We start from the raw sequence: 21,064 nt of genomic DNA, 5'->3' as shown, positions 1-21,064 counted from the left end.
CCACATTGGTTTGCATTTCCTGCTCTGATCCAGCATTCAGGGAACAGTTGTCAGTTGTCACAGTTGTCACATAGCACAGTCTCCTTTATCTTGGTGACAGCCTGGGGTCTTTGCAGGTTGAACAGTTTCCCATCAGTTTTGTATCTCAGGCTAACTCAGGCTATCTCTGAGACCGCCTTCTGCCGCACGAATCCCAGCGAGCGGTGAGGTCCCACAGAGTTGGTCTCCTTAGGGTCCCGTCGACCAAACAATATCGGCTGGTGGGACCTAGGGGAAGACCCTTTTCTGTGGGAGGCCCGGCCCTCTGGAATCAGCTCCCCCCAGAGATTCATACTGCTCCCACCCTCCTTGCCTTCCGAAAAAGTTTAAAAACTCATCTTTGCCGCCAGGCCTGGGGTTCCTTAGACCTTCCCCCCTGACCGATGAATGCTTAGTTTGACTGCTGAATGAATGATATTGATAGTTTTTAATTAGAATTTTAAGATTGTTTTTTAAGGTACAATTGGATTGTTATTATTGTTTCCTGTTTTTCTGTACATTCTGTGAGCCGCCCCGAGTCCTCGGAGAGGGGCAGCATATAAATCCAATTAAATAAATAAATAAATAAACTCCCAAGGAACTTTTCTGGAAGGCATCTGACAGCATGGCTGAAAACATTATGCTGAACAGGGTCGGTGCCAACATGCACTCTTGCTTGACGCCATTTGTGATAGAAAAGGCCTCTGAAGCTTCTCCATTGTCAAACACATAGGACATCATACCATTGTGAAATTGATGTACCATCAGGATGAATTTATCAGAGCACCAAAATTTTGACATGATGCACCACAGGCCTTCACAACTGACAGTGTCAAAAGCCTTAGTTAGATCCATGAAGGTAGTGTACAATTCATGATTCTTGGAAGCCGCCTAGAGTCTTCTAGGAGTTGGGTGGTATATAAAAACTACTAATAAATAAAATAAAAAAATATTAACCATTAATAATGAATTATACAAAACAATTAAATATAATATGGTGGCTCTTTGAGTAGATTTATTTACTAATACATTGTATCTTCATTTATGGTATTTTTACTAGGCTGGAGTCATAAATTTCATTGTTATGGCTTCTTTTAATTATAACATGTTAAATATGCTACTATGTCCCGAATCACATTTAGCTAAACCATAAATCATGATTTACAAATCCAAATGTCAGGATTTACACATCTTTCTAAATAAAAACAAAAAACCTCCATCATTAGAAGTATGTGTCTGAAGAAATGCCTTGCACATTTGATAAGGGCCAAGGTTGCGCAGCAGCTAGCGTGCAGTACTACAGGCCACTAAAACTGACTGTAGATCTGTAGGTCAGCGGTTCAAATCTCATCACCGGCTCAAGGTTGACTCAGCCTTCCATCCTTCCAAAGTGGATAAAATGAGGACCCAGATTGTGGGGGTAATATGCTGGCTCTGTTAAAAAGTGCTAATGCTAACATGTTGTAAGCCACCCTGATCCTAAGGAGAAGGGTGGCACAAAAAAAAATTGAATAAAATAAACAAATAAATAAAATTTAGCATTTTTATTGCATTTAAGATTGGATTTTTAAATTATATTGTTGATAGTCATATAGAAATAATTTTTGATTTTTCAAATGTCATAATATTGCTCATATGCAAAATAATATGAAAGGGCCAGATACAATGAGTTTTAAGTTGCGGTCTCTTATTTTAGAATTTTTCTTGCAATACCCAGTATATTAAGCATATTAAGAACTAAATAGCTCAAAGTCATATCCTTTATTTTCTTGCTGACAAATATTCCTTTTACAAGGTGTTCTCTATTTATAACCAGCCAAGTAATATGCAATCAATTATAAAGGTAACATGTGCCTTTTTAGATGTTTACAAAACTACGCTTCACTTTTTGCATTCTTAAATAGGGACTTATTTAACTTCATGGGGAATGAATTACAGATTCTATTATAAATAAAAGAAATAAATTTAAAAGAAGAAACAATCTCTGCTGGAGGATTTTTTTCCTTGCGGAACAAAGCTGCTTATATCAAATATAAATGACACACTGGAAGATTGGAAGATACTTTATCAAAAATATCTTCAAATACTAAATGCTGCACATAATTCCTTCAATATATTCAGGTTTAAAAGGAAGGTTTGCTTTATTGATAGGCATGGTTCACTTCCAGGTCTCAGTTACTTTGTTCTTTCTATAATCTGCATTTCTGCACCTTTAAAATAAATTGCTTGAGATTATCCCTGCCAATTGGGGGCCTCTTATTATAATGATACTGTCACAGAACCAATAAAATTTGATTAAATCTTACAATTAAATTAGAATAAAAACAATATTTCCTGCTTTCATTCTGAATATATGATTTTTTTTCCTGTCATCCAATTTGTAATGGCCAATACATTAAAAAATCCAAGGAAAAAGCCATGTGTTATTTCATTCATATGAACTCTACATAAAGTAGGATTTCTGTCTTCAACTGTTTGGTAAAATCACTGAATCTTACTCATGCTGTTTATTATAATTTTTAATAATGAAAAGCAGCCTGTTTTCCAGACTGACATGAAGCACTATGATCACATATATCCCCTTAAATAATAAGGTGACCTTGACCCTCTCTCAGATATGATTTCTCTTTTACCAATGAAGAATACTTTGATTGGTAGCATAGATGACAAGACCTACTAGGCAATTTATATATATATATATCCATAACTTCCCTTCTCTTTGTTTCTGCCCCTTTCCTTCCATCAATAAGCATCTACATTTAAGTAGTAAGATTTTTAAGAGAAAGATAAATTATATTTTTGAATCTTTTCACAAAAATAATTCAGATATTTCTAGCAAGAAAGTGCAATGGGGTTTAAAGGGTCAGCAGAAAATAGATAAGAAGTTTTTTCAGTATGTATTCTGGAACAAGATACTTTTTACATTAGTAGGAAAACCACAAGCTTTGATTTTAGATGGTTTACTGTCAAGAATGGCTAGAAATTTTAATGCATTCTATATGCATATTTACTATTAAATATGAATATATGAGGATTGTAAAATGTATAAATACAGAGCATAAAATATGTTCTCAAGAGATACAGTTATAGCTCTGTGCAAGTTTTAAGGTTGATAGACATATATGCAAAATAGATAAATTCACCATTAAGTTTAATCTTAAAATGCTCCATTAATGAAATTATATCATGCAGATTCTTGGTCTCTAGGCTCCTTTTACTGGCAATGTTCCCTCTAATTTTTTTTCGGTGTGGGCGGAAAAGTATAGTGTCTGAGCGGCTGTCCCTTTGGACTTGGCAGCATAGAAGTATAAATAAATAAATAAATAAATAAATAAATAAATAAATAAATAAATAAATAAATAAATAAATAAATAAGAAAAAAATTCCCTTCTTTTTTATTAAAAGAAATTAATAATAAAACAAAACCAAAATCTATTACTATTATTACTATCTTCTCTTTTTCCATCCCTGTCTCCTCCCCGCTTGTGTGTGTGTGTGTGTGTGTGTGTGAACTCTTGAACCATTCCCAATAACAGGTGAGCTATTGGAAATGGTTCAAGAGTTCACACACACATACACACACACACACACAAACGGCTGGGGTTCTTTTTCTCTGTTATTATTTGGGTGGTTTTTACCATGTACTTTAAATCAAGAGTCATTTCTCTCTCTTTCTCTCTCCCCCTCTTGCTCTCTCTCTCTTTTTCTCACTTTCTCTCTCCCTCTCTTTCTATCTCTCTCCCCCTCTTGCTCTCTCTCTCTCTCTTGTTTTCTTTCTCTCTTTCTATTGCTTTCTTTCTCTCACACTCTTTCTTTCTATCTCTTTCTTTCTTTCTCTTCTCTCTCTTGCTATCTCTCTCCCCCCCTTTCTCTCTCTCTTTTTCTCAGTTACTTTCTCTCTCCCTCCCTCTCTCCATCGCCACCGCTGTGGGAGAAGTCGCGCCCCAAGGCAGGAGGCGGCGGAGGAGGAGAGGGGGCGGATCGGGCGGGCGTGGGGCAGCGTTGAGAGGCCAGGGGCGTGAGGGACCTGGAAGCACCGTGGGGAGGCAGGGGTGGCCGCGGCTCCCTTCCCTTCTTCTACTGGCGCCTCCACGCCCCTGCACCCCCCCCCACGGGCTGGCAGGGGGATGGGGAGCGCGCGCCCATGTAAAAGGGTGCGCGGGGGGTATTTTGGGGCACGCGCGTGTGCATGTGCGCAGCTTACGGGGAACGCTGTTTACTGGTATCATTTTTATGAAGAGAATTTCTTAAAATTGTGCAGTTACATGTGTATCTTTCACTGAAATTAATTTATGTAAAAAAACACTGACTATCCTGCTGGAAAAGAAATCTCATTATAAATATTTGGTTCAGAGATTATGAGAAATAACAAACTGAACCTATGAATTGATTACTGCCTAAAAGTAAAGGTAAACACCTACTTAGCCACTAAGAACAAAATGCCAACTAACAAAAAAGAAGGTATCCAATCATCTCAAAAGGCAGCTATTTCCTGGAAACTGAAAATCACAGAGAGATCTTATACTTTCAACAAAAACTTAAGTAATTTGGTTAACTACTGTTCTGGCATGGGCATGGATCAAAATAGCAATTTAGCCCATTGTATTGAGATCTTTCTCACTAATGCAGTACCTTGAAATATTTGATTTACATTTAGATTTTGCTCACTATGACATCAAACTTACAGAATTTTGTCAGTCAAGAGAAATCTATTTATAGTATTTAAAACATTTTGTAGCTGGGGGAAGAAGGAGAAGGGAACAAAAGGAGGAGGTTTTAGAAGGAAAGACACACACACACAAACATACACATAGAGGTTGGATCTTTCTTTCTTCTTGGCCTATACAGGCAACATCCACGCGAATGACGTAGAGTTGACCATGCCCACTCAATCACATGACACCCCATGGCCGCACCCATGTATAGGTTTGTTTTCCTGCTCTTACAATTCTCCAAACTCATTTTATCAATTAGGAGCTGGTCTTTCTTACCTCTGCTTCATCTTTTATTGCCCTTTTGCTCCACTGGCATGATGTCATTTTCTTCTAAGTAGTCCTGAATTCTGTCAGCTGTGATACCTGTCAGCAGTTTGAGCATGGTTGTTAGACATGTTGTCGGCCTGTAGTTTCCTGGTATGGCTCCTTTCGCTGTGTCTTTCAATAATAGGTATGTTCTGCCAGTTCACTGATTTCCTGTCTGCAGCATTTTGTTGAACAGTTCAGCCATTTTTGCATGCAGGCTGGTCAGGTATCTGATCCAGAAACCATACACCTGTTCAGTGCCAGGGGATTTCCAGTTCATTACTTTCTTCACTCTTTTTGTGATCATCTCAGGTATTATATCCAGCTGCTGCATTTTGCTCTTTGAGAATTTTTTCTCAAAGTCCTTTATCCACCTGGCAGTTTATTTTTTTTATAAAGTTTTTATTTACAAATATACAATAAATACATTAATTACATTTGACAGTAGAAACAATTCAAATTACAGAAAACAATAATCATATCGAATTATAGTCTAAGCGATATACATTTGACAATAGACCAAGACAAATAGACAAAAAAAGGTCGATAAACATACAAACATACAGAAAGAAAGAAAAGAAAGAAAAGGAAAGAGAAGAGTAGAGGGAAGGAAAGGGTGGGCGGGTGTACGGTAGATCTGTATTGAAATTGTGAACTAGGTATATTTTCAGTAGCTCATTTCTTTATATCTAATATTTGAGATTATAGATAAATAAGAGAAAGCGTTGAATAAATCAAGATAAAGAGGTTTTAAGAAAGCCAGTCCAATTTTAGAATATATATCGATGTCCCATACATCTATTAAAAAAGAAAGAAAGATTTGATACCAGATTTGTATCTGTTTATATATATACAGTTGTTAACATTTGTTAGGCAAGTTGTTCTTTTTTTTCTAACCAACAGTAGACGGGATCCCAACAGTTGTTGAATGAGGACTCAGTATTGTTTCTAACTACCATAGTTAACTTAGTCATTTCTGCACAGTATTTGATTTTTCCTATTATTAAGTCATCTTGGGGTATATCTTCGTTTTTCCACCATTGCGCAAAGGCTAATCTGGCTGCTGTAGTTATATGGATAATTAGGTGAACTTGATTTTTGGAAAGATTTTGTCTTAGAATGCCTAAAAGACAGCATTCTGGGGTTTTATCAAGTTTCAAATTCAAAATTTCATCTATCCAAATTCCTATTTTTTTCCAGTAGGCCTGCAATTTTTTACATTGCCATCATAAATGGAAGTAAGTACCTTGTTCTTTTTGACATTTCCAGCAGTTGGATGATAATTTATTGTTTAACTTAGCTAATTTTATAGGAGTAATATGCCATCTATAGAACATTTTGATTAAATTTTCCTTATATGGTGTAGCTAGAGTCAATTTAAAATTCCTGCTCCATATGAGTTGCCATTCTTCAGCTTTAATTTCATTTTTAAGGTCGAGATTCCATTGTTTAATGTTGGTTTTTATTTTAGTGTTGTCAAATTCGTTAGTTGTTAGGTAGCAATAAAAAATTTTGATTAGTTGTTCCTGTGGTCCTAAACCTATTTTATCTAATAAGGTATTTTTTGCTATTCCTAACGTATTTTTATCTTTATTAAATTTCGATTGGATTTGTAGATACTCCCACCATTCTGTTTTTTGACCTAAAGTTTCTAGTTCTGCTCTTGATTTAATTTCTCTGTTGGTATTTATTATATCTTTATATCTTATTATATTATTTTTTTAATGGAAGTTAGGGTGTACATAGGCTTCTAAAGGTACATACCATATTGGGATTCCTTTATATAGCTGATTCCTAATTTTTTCCAGGTATGTAGCAAGGATTTTCTAATAAGGTGGTTAGTGAAGTATTTGTGGGGTTTTGTTTTTTCCCCCCATAGGTAAGAATGCCAACCTGAATGGAGGTCGTGACCTTCTAGGCTTAACAATCTGGTGTTGGTTAAAAGTATCCATTCCCTTATCCACATTAGAGATGCCGCATTATAGTAGTCTTTCCATATCGGTAAAGCAAGGCCTCCTTCCTCTTTCCTTTCTTGCATATATTTAAGTCAGATTCTGGGACATTTATTTTGCCAAATAAAATTGCTAGTTAGTTTGTTCAATTTTATTAAAAAGTCTTACTTAAGGTGAATTGGAATTGTCTGAAATAGAAATATAATTTTTGGTAGTATATTAAGTTTAATGACCGCTATTCTTCCTAATAAAGAGAGTTGCAGTTTCTTCCATTTCTCTATCTCTTTTTGAATTTTATCAATTAGTTTATTGTAATTGTCTTCTTTTAAGCTAGAGACTTTTGCTGTCATGTTGATGCCTAAATATTTAAATTTTTTGGTTATTTGAATATCCAATTTTGATACTAGATTAATTTTTTGCAATTCTTTCATATTTTTAGTTAGAATTTGGGTTTTTAGTTTGTTGATTTTTAATCTGGCCACCTTACCATAGTTCTCTAAAATAGCAAGTAGTTTTGGGCCTGAATCTAATGGATCTTCTAAGATAAGTACAAGGTTGTCCGCAAACGCTTATAGTTTATATGTCTCATTTTTACATTTTAGTCCTTTTATCTCGTCATTTTTCCTAATAATTCTGGTTAGAACTTCTAGTGTCAGAATAAAAAGTAAGGGAGAGAGTGGACATCCTTGTCTTGTGCCTTTTTGGATATATATTTTAGTTGTTACATCTCCATTGAGAATAATATATGCAGATTGGTGGATATATATGGCTTTAATTGCATTTATAAATTTTTGGCCGAACTCCATATATTCTAGTTGTTTAATCATGAAGTTCCAAGATACATTGTCAAAGGCCTTCTGGGCATCTAAAAAAATTAGGGCCACTTGTTTATCACTATGGATTTCATAGTATTCAAGAATGTCTAGTATCATTCTTATATTATTCCTTAATTGTCTCCCTGGGAGAAAACCATTTTGATCGGGATGTATAAATTGGTTTAGATAGCCTTTAATTCTGTTTGCTAGAATGGAACTAAAGATTTTATAGTCCGCATTTAGTAGAGAGATGGGTCTGTAATTTTCTATTTTCATTGGTTCTGTATCTTTTGTGGCTATTGGAGCCAGATTTGCTTCTGTCCAAGATGAGGGAATTTTGCCTTTCTCTAAAGCTTCATGAAGAACTTCTAGCAGGGTCTCTTCTATTTTTGGTGGTAGATCTTTGTAGAATTCACTTGGAAGGCCACCTGGACTGGGAGCTTTATTTATTATTTGTTTTTTTTATTGTCTCTTTTAGTTCAGTGATGGGAATTTTCTTGTTTAATAATTCTTTAGTTTCATTAGGTATTTTAGGGAGACAGGCCTGATCTAAGATTTCTTGTATATTTTGGTCTTGTATTTTCTTAATTATATTTTCTTGATTGCGATAGAGATTACTATAAAATTTTCTGGCTGTGTTTTTTCTTTTCCAGATCATGCCATAGTTCCCCATCCTCTGTTTTAAGACAATTAATTAGTTTCTTTTCTTTTAGTTTTTTAAGTTTATTAGCTAGCCATTTACTAGCTTTGTTTGCGTTTTCAAAGTTATATTGAATATTACTTTTAATTTGTTGAGCTAGTTTCTCTTTATCTAACAAACTAATTTGATGTTTAATCCAAGACATCTTTTGTTTTAGATCTTTCTTTTGTAGTTGTTTTTGCAATTTCTCTTCTAGTATTTTATATTCTCCTTCTAAATTATCAATTTTTTTCCTTTTTAAAAAAATGTTCTTTAGCCATATATGAAATTGCAATTCCCCTTATTACTGCTTTGGCTGTATCCCAAAGATTTTGTAAATTTGTGTGTTCTTTAACGTTTTCTTGGAAAAAGAATCTAGTTTCTATTTGACGTTTTTGTTTAAAATCTTCATGATTTAGAATCGATTTTTGAAGTGTCTATGGCACTGTTTTTGTCCTTTCCAAGTTATCTTTATAGCATTATTTATTTATTTATTTATTTATTAGATTTGTATGCCGCCCCTCTCTGTAGACTCAGGGCGGCACACAGCAATAATAAACAATATATAACAAATCTAATAATTTAAAAGAAACACTAAAAGCCCCATTATTAAAAGCAAACATACACACAAGCATACCATACAAAACTGTATAGGCCCGGGGGAGATGTTTAATTCCCCCATGCCTGACGGCAAAGGTGGGTTTTAAGGAGTTTACGAAAAACGAGGAGGGTGGGGGCAGTTCTAATCTCTGGGGGGAGCTGGTTCCAGAGGGTCAGGGCCGCCACAGAGAAGGCTCTTCCCCTGGGTCCCACCAAATGGCATTGTTTAGTTGACGGGACCCGGAGAAGGCCAACTCTGTGGGACCTAATCGGTCGCTGGGATTCGTGTGGCAGAAGGCAGTCCCGGAGATATTCTGGCCTGATGCCATGAAGGGCTTTATAGGTCATAACCAACACTTTGAATTGTGACCGGAAACTGATCGGCAACCAATGCAGACTGCGGAGTGTTGGTGTAACATGGGCATACCTAGGGAAGCCCATGACTGCTCTCACAGCTGCATTCTGCACGATCTGAAGTTTTCGAACACTTTTCAAAGGTAGCCCCATGTAGAGAGCGTTACAGTAGTCGAACCTCGAGGTGATGAGGGCATGACTGACTGTGAGCAGTGAGTCCCGGTCCAAATAGGGCCGCAACTGTGCACCAGGTGAACCTGGGCAAACGCCCCCCTCGCCACAGCTCAAAGATGGTTCTCTAATGTGAGCTGAGGATCGAGGAGGACGCCCACGTTGCGGACCCTCTCCGAGGGGGTCAATAATTCCCCCCCCAGGGTGATGGACGGAAAGATGGAATTGTCCTTGGGAGACAAAACCCACAGCCACTCCATCTTATCAGGGTTGAGTTTGAGTCTGTTGACACCCATCCAGGCCCCAACAGCCTCCAGACACCGGCACATCACTTCCACTGCTTCATTGATTGGACATGGGATGGAGATGTAGAGCTGGGTATCATCAGCGTACTGATGATACCTCACCCCATGCCCTTGGATGATCTCACCCAGCGGTTTCATGTAGATATTGAATAGCAGGGGGGAGAGGACCGACCCCTGAGGCACCCCACAAGGGAGAGACCTCGGGGTCGACCTCTGGCCCCCCACTAACACTGACTGCGACCGACCGGAGAGGTAGGAGGAGAACCACTGAAGAACAGTGCCTCCCACTCCCCGCCCCTCCAGTCAGCGCAGAAGGATACCATGGTCGATGGTATCGAAAGCCGCTGAGAGGTCAAGAAGCATCAGGACAGAGGATAAACCCCTGCCCCGGGCCTGCCAGAGATCATCCATCAACGCAATCAAAGCAGTTTCCGTGCTGTAACCGGGCCTGAAACCCGACTGCTGGGACCTAGATAATCGGCTTCTTCCAAGGACTCCTGGAGCTGGAGAGCCACCACCTTCTCAACAACCTTCCCCATAAAGGGAAGGTTGGAGACTGGATGATAGTTATTAAGTATGGCTGGGTCCAGGGAAGGCTTCTTGAGGAGGGGGCGCACAAGCGCCTCTTTATAGGGTGTTGGAAAGGACCCCCTCCCCAAGGAAGTGTTGACAATCTCCTGGGCCCAGCTCCATGTCACCTTCCTGCTGACTGAAACCAGCCAGGAGGGACATGGATCCAGTAAGCAGGTGGCGGAACTCACAGCTCCAATGGCCTTGTCCACTTCATCAGGTGTCACCAGATCAAACTCTTCCCACACAGGTGGACAAGTACGGGCCCCAGTCACCTTGACTGACTCGTTGTCGGTCGACTCTGTTTTACAATTAGAGTCGAGGTCCGCCCGGATCTGAGCGATTTTATCAGCGAAAAACATGTTAAAATCCTCGGCACTACTCTGCAAGGGCTCCCCAACTCCCCCCTGGTTAAGAAGGGAGCGGGTCACCCTAAACAGAGCGGCCGGGCGGGATTCCGCTGATGCAATCAAGGCGGCATGATACGCGTATCTTGCTGCCTTGAGCACCACTTTGTAAGTCTTAATAAAAGCTCTTACAAGTGTTCGATCGGATTCAGACTTACTCTTCCTCCATCACTTCTCTAGATGTCTCTTCTGGCGCTTCAACTCCCGGAGCTCCTCGTTGAACCATGGAGCTCTACGGGGTCTAGCGCCACGGAGAGGTCGCAAAGGCGCAATCCGATCAAGAGCCTCTGCTACAGCCTTGTTCCAGGCGTCTGCAAGAGACTCTGCTGAACTGTGGACAGAGTTGTTGACCAGAACATGTCTAACCTTGACCATGATTGGTGTCTATCTGAATAGTAGGTTAATTTTTTTGGTTAGTGGATTCCTTTCCCTCCAGCTATCTTTAAGTTTGAATTCTTTGATTAGTTCAAAGAAAGATTTTGGGAGGATTTTTTTTTATTTTGTTTCCCCCCCGCCATTATTATAATCAAGTTCTTTGTTAGTTATCCCATTGAAATCCCCCATCAAGCAAACATTTTCAGTAGCATGCTCTCTAACAATGGTCTGTAATTTTTTATTAAAAAATTCTTGTCCATTTGGGGCATATATGTTAATTAAAGTTATTATTTCTTGTTCTTTTTGGATTTCAACTATTAAAATTATACCATCTGAATCCTTAAATATTAGTTTAGCTTGAATATTTAGGTTGATATAAAAAATTACACCTTTCTTTTTTTCTTGTGCTAAAGATGAAAATAAGTTTCCCAGTTTATTCCTTTTCAGTAGATGTTCCAATTTATTTTTAATGTGTACCTCTTGCATGGCAATTATGTCTATATTAAGTTTAGATAATTTATTAAGGGTTTTGTTTCTTTTGTTTGGTGAGTTTAGGCCATTTATATTTACTGAATAAAGTTCAATTCCCCAATTTGTATTTCTTTGTAAAGCTATGTTTTTGTTAGTTGCCCTTGTGCTTCTAATATCTTTCGGTAAGTCTGTAAGTCTGTATAGCCATCTTTTCCATCAATTTTTTTATTCTTATCCACTATATCTTTCAATCTATTTAATACCTGATCTTCTAGTCATTCTATCATTGGGAGGGGGTTCCTTGTTTCAGTTTGTTTTTTAGTTTCTGTTGGTCGTTTGTTAGTGAATTTTTTTTCATAAAACTCTTCCGCCTTGTCAATTGAATCAATTTTTATTTTCTTATCCTGCCAGGTCATCAAAATTCCTTCTGGGACCAGCCATCTGAAGTTTATATTATGTCTAGTCAGTTTAGCTGAAAGAAAAGCGTATGGCTTACACAAATCTCTGACACGTTTTGTCTCCCTTTATGTTCAATGGGGTCTTATGCAGTATCTTGTTGTTATAGTCTTTTTAAACATCCCAGAGATCTTTCCAGAAATGGTTGATACAGATTGGTGCCAGCATCCTAGTTATCAACCAAATATCTTCTAAAACTATACAATGTTCCGAGTAGCGCAATTTTTGGCAGTGTTATTGCAAGAAGTTGCAATTTCTTAATGTGTTTTGTAAAATTTAATTTTGTAATGCTGACTTTTGTAATGTGGTTGGCTCATGGCCAGCTCCTGTGGTGGCAGATTTTGAGCCAGACGAGCCAGGTTTGTTGGAGCACCAGAGACCTGTGTGGCTCTTGGAGGGCTCAGACAGTGAGGGGGAACGAGAGATGAAAGCTGGAGAGGGAGAGGTGGAGGCCCCTGCAGTGCCTGTGGAACCCCCAGTTAGAGCTTCCTCTGGGTCAGATGTGGAGGAGGTGATTAATAACCCCATTCTCAATGTCCAGGAACACAGGATGATGGGACGCCAGGAGCAGCTGCACAGACACAGCTGAGAGCAATTAGGGAATCTTGCAGCAGGCTTAAAAGAGGAGGTCTTGTGGGAGAATTCTTTGTAGGAGTTATCATTTTCAGTTTAACAGGGACAATGACACAGGCCCTAAACTGACATCTTGCATCTTTGGACAAACAACCCCAGTTTTGGGACACTTGTGTTTGGAAAAACTGTAGTTCTGGAAACAACAGAGTGAGTACTTTCGCTCCAGCCCATTTTGGAGACATTCTTGAGAAATCTTGGGAGGGGGGCGGTTGAGATGTTCATTGCCGGATTGACTGTTAACCCTGACCATTGAATCATAAACAAACATTCTTCTGCCCTCATTTCTGTTTTCAGCCAATTTGTACAGCAATATATTTTGTGTTTCCAGTCTGCGTTTGTGTTTTTGTCTTGCCTCACTGCGTTACCGGCCTGTCAGACAAAACAGGTACCAAGTACCCAGATGAAAATGAGTATTACTGTTATATATTTTTAAATGTTTTTTAAAATATGTTTTAAATGATTTTTCACATTTTACATATCGTAACATTCCTTTTGAGCAGATCTACAACCTTTTATATGCATTATTGTTATATTTATACAATTTATACATCATTTTACAGTATTTTTAATTCTATATCTTCATCCCACATTTTCTCTTTGATTTTCTATCATTAGTCCATTTACACCACTTTCCCCATATTTCATAGTAGTCTGAGTCCTTTTGTCCTCTACATTCTATAGTTAATTTGTCCATTTCTGCACAACAACATACTTTCTTGATTATAAAACTTTCAACGGGCATATTAGAGTTTCTCCAGCATTGCATCTTTGCAATCCTAGCAGCTGTAGTGATGTGCAAAATCAGATAGTTGGTACTTTCATCATATTGCATTTTGAATATACCTAATAAGAAAATTCTGAGGTAGATTCTTCTTTTGCTCCTATTATTTCCTGAAACCAATTATGTATCTCTGTCCAATATTTCTTCACTTCGGGACATGACCACCACATGTGAAAGAAGGTGCCTTGCTCTTTTTTGTATTTCCAATAGACCAAATTTATACATTATATGATATATTTTAGCCAATCATGTAGGGCCAAATGTCAGCCATAGAACATTTTGTAATGATTTTCTTTATATGATGCCAATTTTGTTATTTTATAGTTTCTGTTAGGACTCTGTCCATAACTGTCTAGAGTTGGGTTGGCAATAAATTGGTTGAAGGTCTTGCAGAGTGCCACAAGAGGGAGCTAGGGTTCATAGCTTATTTCTCTGAGTCATCCTCTCTGATACTCTTTGTCTGGCTACTCACTGTTAATGGCTATTCACTGTTAGGTTAGCTCTGCAATCTCTCTGTATTGTAGTCATGTATTATAGCTAAAATGTGTTTAGGTTTGATATCTTTGTTTACTGATTATGACAAAGGCAGCTGGTAAGAAAGACTATGTACTTGATAATATTTGGATTGTTATTCTGACTTATTTTATGACTGTTTATAGGAATAATTTATTTCTCAAAGTAAACTTTAATTCAAGTTAGTATATCTGTGTGTGGCTGAGTAGTCATTCACAACTAATCTCAATCTAAACATTTCTGTTTGTGCACAACCTTGGTAAACAGGGATAACTCTCCTCATACATTAACAATTTCTATTCCAGATTTGTTCCAAATCAGCTAAGTGTATATTGTGTCCCACATTTTTTGCCCATCCAGCTTGCTCCAAATGTTTCTTTTCAACCCTAACTAGGTGCTAACAATGTTCCGAGCTCTTACTCTCTTGCAAGCCCTTTCATTGTTACTCTCTGCAAAGAAGAATGTTTTCCAAGCCCTAAGTCTTTGCAGGTTTTTTCCCCATTTGCTCAGACTGTTTATTTCCAGGTGCTAAAGATGTTCTCAGCTTTTACTGACTTGCAAGCTCTTTCATTGTTACTCTCTCAGAATAAAAAATTTTAAGACCTTAACCAGGGGATAAAATAATATGCTGAAACTGACCAGACTAAGGATGCTAGCCACATGAATGTCTGGTAAGCAGATTCTTTTCCCTATTTTCCTCCCTAAAAACTAAGGTGCGTCTTATACTCTAGTCATCTTATACTCCAAAAAATACAGTATGTGAAGTCCATGGAGCTGGAAAACACGCTACAAAAACGATTGAGTTGTGACAACATACGAGTGAACATCATCTTGGATTCGCGGCCACCAAAAGATTTGGGTCACTAAGTCCAAGGTTTTAAACAAGCCAAAATGACCTGCCGCAGGATTGTCATGGCATTGGGACAGAATCAATCCATGAAGCGGCCCTGCTGGTACATACAACTGCCCCCGGTACCAGAGCAGTCCCTCAGCAAATTTCCAGGGAGAATTGGGCACCATCTCCCTCACCCGCTGTGCCACAAACCCATCCCCCTCTGCATCTCCCGGATACGCCTCCGCAAGTCGATGGGGTCCTGGGTAGCAGCCAACACTTCCGCCGGCAAGATGGTTTGTAATGGGGCTGGCTCTTTTGGATGCAGAAACTCTGGTTTCCTAGACAAAGCATCCACCCTGGGATTCTGGAAACTGGGTGGTGTACTGTATCCGAAAGTTGAACCTTGCGAAAAAGAATGACCAACGTATCTGTCTTTGGTTCAACTTTCGGGCCGTTTGCAGATACTCCAAATTTTGTGATCTGTCCTGACCTCTACCTGATGCCGGGCACCCTCAAGATGATGCCATATCTCAAACGCCGACTTGACTGCCAAAAGTTCCTTTTCCCAGATAGTGTAGTTTCTTTCTGAGGATGTGAGTTTTCTGGAGTGGTAGGCACACGAAAACAAGGTGCCACCTTTGGGACGGGCCTGTAGAAGTACAGCACCGATAGCAACGTCAGATGCGTCGGTCTCAATGACAAACAGCTGACACGGATCTGGATGCTGCAACAAGGGCTCTTTCATGAAAGCATCCTTAAGTGCCACAAAAGCCCGCTGCTCCTTCTCACCCCAATGAAATGAGACCTGTTTCTGCAACAAACGGGTGAGAGGTGCGGTCAAATGGGCAAACCCTGTTATAAATGTGCAATAATAGTTTGCAAACCCCAACAACCTCTGCACATCCTTGACTCTCCTTGGGGGTTGCCAGGTCTTAAGTGCCGACACCTTGCCTGGGTCCATGGCTATGCCCCCTGGAGAAATGACATTTCCTAAAAATTCTATGGTGGTCTGCAGAAACTGACACTTCTCCAGCTTAGCATATAAACACTGCTCTCTCAAACGGAGCAGAACCTAGCGCAAATGTCCCAAGTGGCTGGACTTGGAGGGGGAGTACACCAAAATGTCATCCAGATATATGACCACATAATGGTCTAACATGTCCATAAATACATCGTTCATCAAATTCTGGAAAACATCCGGGGCATTTGTGAGGCCGAAGGGCATCACTGTATACTCAAAATGCCCATATCGGGTGCCAAACGCTGTTTTCTACTCATCCCCTGACCTTATGCGTACCAAATTATTACTGCTGCCTAGGTCTATCTTAGAAAAAACAGCTTGTAAATGTTCATCATAGGTCTATCTTAGAAAAAACAGCTCATCTAGCTTAGAGTGACAGCTCATAAACGTTCCATTAATTCTGGAATCAGTGGCAAAGGATAGTGATTGTGCACCGTAATGGCATTCAGGCGCCAGTAATCACAGCACAGACGTAAGTCTCCAGTCTTTTTCTTGACAAACAAGACAGGCGCTGATAAAGGTGAGGTTGAGGGTCTGATGAACCGTTTGGTTAGATTTTTGTCTATGAAGTCCTTGAGGGCCACTAATTCGGGTTCCAACATAGAATATAATCGACCCGCCGGGAGCTTGGCATCGGGGATAAGTTCTATGGCACAATCATAAGGGTGATGTGGAGGCATCCGATCCATCTCTTTTTCGTTAAACACATCCGCAAAGTCAGTGAGGCACTCCGGTAACACTGCTGTGGGGATGACGGGCCCTTGAGATGCACAAACATGATGATGATGGTCCACACACTGTAGACTGGAAAACATGACGATATTCTGTGACCACACCACATGAGGATCGTGTGCCTGCAACCATGACAACCCCAAAACGATAGGGAAATGGAGGCCCTGCATGACGTAAAATTGTAACGCCTCCTCATGAATCCCAATGCTGATCTGCACCGGCAAGGTCTGAAATCGGATGGACCCAGACAACAACACCCGGCCATCTATTGTTTCTACAGTCAACAGGGGGGGGGGGGGTCACAGGACACAAGAGCAACAAATATCTCTGTGCAAACTCCGCATCCAGGAAATTCATGGTAGCCCCCGAATCCACAACAGCAAGAGCTGAAATTGATTGGGTACGATGAGCCACAAGGAGTTTGGCATTAATCGTGAGGTGACAGTACATTCCGGGGTCATTATCCGAAGAATCCTTGGCCGATGAAATTCTAGCCCGACCTAGCATTGCCACCATGCCCTCGTTTCCCGACTGTACAGCCGGCGGTGAAACCAGGGGCATGGGATACACCCTGGTATATAGTTGTCAGCTATGAATAAATTAATTGCCTTGAAATGGCTCTGGGTTGGGCCTAGAGGCAAAAAGGAGCTGTGACATTCCTTCAATATACCAGGGTGATCCAACAGAAAATATATATATTCAAAGATTTGCTGTCAGGCCAAAGTCTACATGTGGAGTTAGACAGTTCAGCATAACACAACACAAGGAGGGATGGGAGTGGTAGTAAGTAGTCAGAGGGGAAAGTTACTAGACACAACCAAAGGTTCCTTTCTCCAAGCCAAGGTCACCATTTATTCTGCCTCAACTGAAGAGAAAAGGAAGTTGATAAGCCCCTGCACACAGACTGGCTCTCGTGATGAACTTGTGGGTGTGGGGGATGTAAGATGAACCTTAACCTAGGTGGGATTCTGGGAACTATTCAGAATCGGAATGACAATGATGTAGCCAACATGGTTTTGTTAAAAATCAGTTGAACTGTGTTAAATAACTGTGTTAAATGGTCGAACTAGGGAGGGTGAGGGAGCTGAAAAATTACATTCAACTGCAGACAATGGAGTCATTCCAGAAAGATTCAAAATTTTAAAAGTGAACAAAAAAATGTTAATAATGTCTTGCACTGCCAGGAGGCTGGGGGGACCTTTACCCCTTAATCCAGATTGGTTAGTCAGTTTTGAGTTCTTTTGGGCATCCCAATGATTCAAAAGTCCGAATGCAATTATTAATGACATTAATGCTTAGTGGCCTCACCCCTTGGGGGGGGGGTGGCCATAATAAACCCTGAAAAAGTATCAACAGTAACATGAATATATTTCCAGGGGGCAAATGAAGGATATTGCGTTACATCCATTTGCCAAATTTGCGCAGCCTTAAGGCCCTGGGGATTAACCCCCATAGGGATAGAAACCCCTTGTTTACTATACTCAGGGCATTGTTATATAATGGCTGTCATTTAAATGAAATGAAATACCAAATTGTTTAATGAGCGCTTTTTTATTTGGATGAAAAAATGCATGACTCTCCCATGGAGTGGGAGCCACAAGGAAATCATTTCCTTCCTGTAATATACCAGGAAATGGCTGGTGGCTACAAATGTGGGCAACAAAGAAAAAATGTTGTCATTGATGAACTAATAGCTGTAGTGTACGAAACAATGTTAACAAAGAAGACTCCACAGAAGGAGAAAGATAGGCTTCAAAAATATTTTGAACTATCTGAGTAACATACAAACTATCTAGTATCAAATTAAAGGACTGATCTTTAAACTGAGTAAAGGCTAAAATAGATGCAGCAAGCTCAGCACGCTGGGCTGAGGTTTGGGGGGTGGTAGTCAAAACCTTCCATTCTCCCAGAAATTGCCAAGTACAAGCACCAATTTTTTTTTACTGCCGTTGGCAAATACTGTGAGTGCATCTGGCAGAGGTTGAGGGGAGCAGGGAAGTTGCCATTTTACAAGAACCATTTTTATCAAGGACAATCTAGGGTCTGAGGGTAGGTGATACAATACTTGACTTGGCCAATCTGATCTGAGAATTCAAATAAATTTTCCCATATACTCAAGGGACAAGGAACAAAAAGTTAAAAAGGTTCCATGCCAATCAAAAGTCTACAATGCTTGCATCCCTTAGTAATCAAAGTGGCAAAAAGCAATGATTTTTGATAAATGGTTTTTGAACCAATTCAACAAGAGCAGCCAATTTTTGTTAAAGGCCACTGATCCACCCACACAGGGGTATCATTTAAAAGAGTTAAAGAAAAAGGAGTAACAGACGTGACAAAGAGTAGAAAAATTACTGTAAAATCAAACGTGCATCAAATTGTGACATCAAATCTCTTCCCCACAAATTTAAATGGAATGGCAAAATAACAGGTTTTATATGGGTTGTTACTTTTTAATATGAAGAAATTACAGGATAAATTTTGGAAGTCTCTGTTTGCACTTTTTGTGGCAATTTATTGTCTGATTCATATGGCAGGGGAGGATCCATACCCCCCTTCTTTACATTATCATGAATTTGAAGACATTCCATAACAATCCTCCATGTGGAGAGTATTTCCAGGGGTGCTCTTGGCACCTCATGAAAATAAGCTTCCAATTTTATCCAAACTAAACATTTTAGCATGCCCTTTTCCAGATAGGTGAGACAATTTTGATAAATATACTTTAGTAAATGAACTAAATCCTTTTTTGAAGGCAAAGGCAAATTTTCCCATTATTTTTCAAAATTAAATTGGATGACCTGGTTATTTCCCTGAATTCCTTAAAATGCTCTATCTGCAAACTTAAGAAAATTCAGATCCTATACTCACAGAAGAGGGTGCTCCGTACACTCATGGCCGGCCCTTGGTGCGCTGACACTTTATCTCCTTTTTTCTTTCTTTCTTATCTGTCGGTTATTTCCCTGAATTCCTTAAAATGCTCTATCTGCAAACTTAAGAAAATTCAGATCCTATACTCACAGAAGAGGGTGCTCCGTACACTCATGGCCGGCCCTTGGTGCGCTGACACTTTATCTCCTTTTTTCTTTCTTTCTTATCTGTCGGTGAGTCAGGACGAACCAAGAAACGTGTCCTTTATCTAGGTCACGTCGAAAAGGTCACCAAATGAAGGCATGCAGCCCGCCTTCATTGGGTCGACCTCTAGGGAGGCACAGCATGCCATGATTGCCACATCAGAATGAAATGACAGAGAAAGTTTTCTCGATGAGACGACCTCTGTTAAATCAGGATCGCTCCTTTTATTGTGTTTCACTTCTCTGACATGTGGTACAGAATAACCAATTTGCGAACGCCACATACATTAAGCCATCCTCTAACTACAATTCACTCCTACACCATATAAGGCAAGCTTCTCATGACTTCCCTATAGATAATTAACGGAAGCTCCATTCTTTGCCTTTTTCCTGGATTGGAATGAGAGTGAGGCATATATTTCCTTATATGGAAGTTAGCTATAGGTTTTCTTCATATTGCATACCAAGTTAAATGTTTTCCATACATGGTCATAGATTCTGCAGCTTGCTTACTCAGCCTGGACTTTACTGCCTTTCCATAGAGGAAGAATTAAGGTTTTATTCAGCACACAATTGGGCTAAAATATCACTCTCCAGTAATATTCCATTCCAAAATTCAGTGCTTATAAACCTATGATTACAACACAAATGCCTTCTTTTAATCAATCCATGCCATATTTAAATTCATTTTTTTTGTTTTGCATTTTTAGTACCATTTTGTCAATGGTACTGATATTTTGTTCATCTTGATTTTTTATAATTTCCTTTTTGTTCTACTGGATACAAACTGTTTTCCATCAGATGATTAAATACTGAATTGTCCAGTATTCTTGTGAAAAGATGATGATGATGATGATGATGATGATGATGATGATGATGATTATTATTATTATTATTATTATTATTATTAGTAGTAGTAGTAGTAGTAGTAATAGCAGTAATAGTAGTAGTAGTAGTAGTAGTATTGAATTAAACACTACTGCTGTAAACATGTTGATTATTCTGTCTAAAATTATTTGTGTCCAAACAACACACTGTTCAACTGAAATTAGAATTTTTATATGTAATTCTAAAAATTAAAATAAATACATTTATTAAAATAATATTAATATATTTAATATTGATGTATTATTTTACTTTTGCACAATGGATTCAATAACTTTGGAAGCAAATGTTTACTAAGCAGGTAAACTTAACTGGCCTTCCGTAAGGTCACAAAGACCTGGCTTTGCCGGCAGGTCTGGGGCCCATGAAATAACAACAATCATGGTCAAACCGTATGAA

Source organism: Erythrolamprus reginae, chromosome 6 (assembly GCF_031021105.1).
Source record: "Erythrolamprus reginae isolate rEryReg1 chromosome 6, rEryReg1.hap1, whole genome shotgun sequence".
NCBI lineage: Eukaryota > Metazoa > Chordata > Lepidosauria > Squamata > Dipsadidae > Erythrolamprus > Erythrolamprus reginae.
This window is presented reverse-complemented; position numbering follows the sequence as displayed.